Source organism: Bidens hawaiensis, unplaced genomic scaffold (assembly GCF_021521415.1).
Source record: "Bidens hawaiensis isolate Kalapana, Puna unplaced genomic scaffold, B.hawaiensis_p1.1 tig00010563_1, whole genome shotgun sequence".
NCBI lineage: Eukaryota > Viridiplantae > Streptophyta > Magnoliopsida > Asterales > Asteraceae > Bidens > Bidens hawaiensis.
Window position 1 is genome coordinate 195360 of NW_027491806.1, and position 5180 is coordinate 200539.

Consider the following 5180-nt stretch of genomic DNA (forward strand, 5'->3'; position numbering starts at 1 on the left):
GTTCGGATCGTATTTCGGATTAAGACCGAGGTAAGATTCTACAAACCCATAACCATAGAATTTGTAAAAATGATTTTAGAAACTTAGATCTAACAATAAGTATGTTTAAACAATTATTTAACAAAACTAGTAACAAAGTTCGGTTTATGGTTTAGAGCTATTTACGGTAAACCGAAGCATAGACTCTTAAAAACCCATAACCATGGAACTTGTAAACATGACCAACAAACTAAAATAAGCAAGATTAATATGTATGAACAAGTTATATAGATGTATATATATCAAGGACACGAAGTCCTCCATGAAGCCTTGCCTTATGAGGTCCGAAAACTCACCGACCGGAATCGGAGAAGTAACTACCAAAGGTAAACAAGGGGTGTATATTATATATATGTTGCACAACCATAAACAAGTATTAACAAGGCTACATAAACTAATTAAGATGAAAGACTAAAAACATTCATGAACACTTAAGAAGATAACCTTGAATCTTTGATGTTTGAGAGAGTTTTTTTTGTTTTTTGGAGTTGTAGATAGGGAAAGTGAAGAGGAAAGGTGGTGTATACATAAAGTAATGTTGGCGGTCAAATATGGGTGTGAGACACAAGAGTTTTCATGCAAAATGGATCAAGACAAAAACACAAAACAACAAAAAAAATAAATAAATAAATAAAAATAAAAATAAAGGAAGGATGTTTTCAAGACCCAACAAGTGTGAAACAATATTGTAACATAAATCCATCATTTTGATTATAACATAAGCTTCGGTTTACAAATCGGGTCGGTTTACATAATAAACAAATACAAAAACGAATACAAACAAGACCCGAAATTGACGAATGTTACATTTACGGTCCTGACAAGATATAGATTTACCGTTAGCGAGTTCTATAGCAAATGGATCTATTAGTTCACTAACCGGCATATTTCCCAGGGATAAAATGTTAGTGGAAACGAAACTTCTATCGACACCCGTATCAAATAATACTGAAGCGTACTGACCAGAAACTACGAATGTACCTGTTACTACGTACGGGTCTTGTTATGCTTCTCCTGACCTAATTACAAAGCACGTCCTCTAGGCGCACTGGAAGTCGATACTTGGTTTTGCCTGGTAACTGCTCCCTGATTCGGCTTGGGGCAGTTCCTTCTGAAATGCTCTGTGCTGCCGCATTCAAATCAAGCACGGAGATTCATTGGGGGTGGATTCTGTTGGATAGGTTGTTGACGGATCGGTTGAGGTTTAGGTAGTTGTGGACGACGGGGTTGGGTTGTTCGGGATGGTCGGTTTACAATTCCCATACAGGCTCTGCAATATGGGGCATAGTTCCCATTTCTTCCACATTTCTTGCACACCGGTGATCTGCATTCACCCACATGATGATAATTACAACTGTCACATTTCGGCCAGGGTCCCTTATACCTGTTGTCACATCCCCAATTTCGACTAACGGAGTTTTACCACGAGGCGTATGACATAACAGGATCTAGCTCATTCGTTATACCAAACAACTAAAATTAAAATATTCAAAACATTTATTTACGTTTCATTCAAACATGAGAACACAAAATCCAATCCAAACAATTTAAAGTTTTGCGGAAGCGTATAAGTAAATGGTTTAAAAACATTGAACCATGTGTTCAAAACATGCACAACCCATGAAATGTAAATAATGTGAAATAAAAAGTTCATGCGACAAGTGTGACTCCAGATGCATGCAATGCAATCCACTCATTAGCACATCTAGCAACATGGGCAAGTATAAATACTCAAGGGTCAACACGAGGTTGGTGAGTTCATAAGTTGTAGTAAAAAGTAATATATATAGTCTAAAGAGTATACATAGCATAAGTAGTGTATGTCGATTTAGCACTTTTCAAATATACCAGGGTAGCTAACCCATTTACAAGCTACTAGACGTTTGAACCGAAGTTGAGTGTCTGTATGCCTTCTTACCAGGCCTATCACAAAACACCAGCAATGTATGTTAGGACAATTTACACCCGTCCGACCTCCAGTAGAGTTATAGCAGGTGGGGTTTGTCAAACCCAGTAGTACTACTTAAATTTTCCCGTGATCCTATCCTAACGGTTCAAGGTACGTAAGGACTTTAAGTGATGTGAGGGCATCTAGTATACACTTGTGATATTAAGAAATACATAAATCCAAAATAAGTCGCTGCGTTTTCCTCCAGATAACCAGTATGTAAGTATGTCCGTGTTTTCAATCCAGAAAACAAGTATAGGCAAAAGTTTTGTGTTTTTAACCCAGAAAACAAGTAAGGAAAATGTTTTGTTGTTTTCAATTCAGAAAACAAGGAAAATAGTTATGTTTTCAATCCAGAAAACAAGTAAGGAAAGTGTTTTATGTTTTCAATCCAGAAAACAAGTATATGAAAATAGTTTTGTGTTTTCAATCCAGAAAACAAGTTAGAAAAAGCATGAAGTCACCTTGTGATACGTGTAATGGACTTTTCTCAAACCAAATGTATGCACTTGACTCGTTAATTGTTACCTAGTAAAAGTGCTAAAGCTATGAGAGTGTGTTCAATAACACATGACTCTAAAACTCATGTATGGATTCACACACAAACACAAACTTGACCCGACAACTCGTTGGTGATATTGAGTAATGTCAAATGTATCAAAAATTCTTAACATGTATTCACACATCATTTCATGGCAAAGCAACCAATTATTCATCATACAACGTAACTTATGATCATTCAGTTCACGAGACAGATTTTAGCATGTTCAAACTGATTTTATTCACTATGCAAAACTCAAAGGTAAATTATACAAAATTTATCACAGTAGAATATATGAGTTAGGTTTCTAAAAAAAAATTATTATATTTTTCTCATATATAAAAAAACTCACAATAATTCAATCATCACAGATAGGTACAGATTATTCATCAGTTTGCGCAAGGAAAAGTATTTTCATAGTTCTCTCAACTCATTTATCAAAATTATGCCAGGCCAATTGGGTTGTCTCCTAACCTCAGAATACTAAGTTCAACAAGTGGAACCAACCCATTTGGCTTTGTCAATCTCAAGTTATGATGTTGGGAAGTTAGACCAGAACACCTCTTCCCGAATCAAATTAGACATATAATCTTGTATAATCATAAAACCTAACCTCCGTATATCCAAAACTTAAAATTCATAATTTTCTGGAAACTAGAATCGACGAATTATATCCTAGAATGAAGAATTTATTAAAAACCATCATTTATCATCAAGTTACAGTCAAAACAATAAGCAAGTACAATGCTGTCAGCATTATGATTTCAACAAAGATCGATCAATAATCATGTATACGGCAACCCTAATGATCTACTACACCAATAAACGAACAAACAACATCACAACCATCATAAAACCTCCATATTACAGAAATATTTCATATCTTATTAGGGTTTTTCAATACAAATAATAGACAAGCACGTAAACGAGTGGTTAATGATGAAACACTTACAATTAACGATCAAACAATGATGTTGATGACTCCTAATCTTCCTAATCACCCACAAGCTCCCAAAGTTACCCAAGAACTCATGTTTTTCGTCCACTTACGGTTGGAAAGAGTTATGGGGTGATTAGGGTTTGAAAAATGGGTTTTAGCCAAATTTTCACGACCTGGTCGTCCCCCGAGCCACGTGGAGGCTGAAGCCTCGGGTTACAAGACGCGCGGAGAGCCTATATTTTTTTATTTTTTTTTTTACCCAAGACTTTTAATAACTAATTATAATATGGAAAAACATTTAACACATAATCACTTATCATGCAATAATTAAATCATACAAGTTATTAATGTAACCGGTTCGACATTAATCACCAGCGCATACAATAAGACTCATGTGTGTGACTTGTTATTGACTCATGTAAATGTTATGCTTGACGTGTAATATAACGGAGTTGGGTTAACGATATTAACGTGGAAGAGCGATGTGTCACTGTTGGTACATAAATGTCAGTAGTTCATAGTCTAGCGTTTGTAATCGAGTCTGTAATGTTTTTATGTTTAAGTTTATGTTTATGTATGTAAGCGATGTTATCAACAAGTTCGCTTATGCGAACTTGTTGAACAAGCGAAGTTGTTGACAAGTTCGCCTAGGCGAACTTGTTCAACGAGCGAAGTTACTGACAACTTCGCCTGAGGCGAAGTTGTCGTGTATTTAAGAAACCTACGGGTTTACGAGAAATAAGTTGGTCAGTTAGCGTTTTGGTTATTCACGTGTAATCCAGTAGTTCAGTGAACGTGTCGAGAGTCTGTAATAGACGTGTTTCAGGTTATAATACATAACGTGTTCGTTTGTATCGCGTGTGTTTGTTATTCGTATTCTACGCTCGTATCTACCCACGCAGGGATTCCGCACCTGCGTAGATAGCGATATCCCGTGTAAGATCCGTCCGGGAACCTACAATTGGTATCAGAGCTTTTGGCTCGATTGTGTGGTTCGGGATTTCACGCGGGTGTAGAAAACGTCTCGTTTGACCTATTCGCGGGACGGGTTTTCGTTGATATTGTGTTATACTCACCTTATACAGTCATATTCAAACCGTTACACCGACCGGAAACTGCTAAATCATCGAAAACATATCTGAATATTTTCAGTGTTCTTCGGGCGAAGTTGTTGTTCTTCAGGCGAAGTTGCCGTCACTGGAAGTAGGGTTTCGGCGAAGATATAAGGTTGAGCGAAGTTATCCACAACTTCGCCTACCTCATAAGTTCGCCTAAGCGAAGTTATCCTCAACTTCGCTTACCTCTTAAGTTTGCTTATCTTAAGCGAAGTTATTCTCAACTTCGCCAAGTCACGCGAATTTAAGGATTTTCCAGCGAAGTTAACACTTAAGCGAAGTTATCCTTAACTTCGCCTATAGTACTGTTTGGAAGAATTTTTTGATTTTTCGGGTTTTTCGTGTTTTCGAGAAGATGTCGCCGATTAACATCTCAGAGTTAGTCAAAATGGAAGTTGAAGCGGGGTCGGCTACTAAGGCCCCAAGGTTAATGAAAGGAACAGACTTCGTAGCGTGGAAAGATAGATTCATTCAGTATATTAAATACCAGGATGCAAAGATGTGGGTGTGCATCCAGGATGGATATATTCCACCGACAATGGAATACGAAGGTCGGGATGTGATAAAGAAGTACAGCAAGATGGAGGAAGAAGAGAA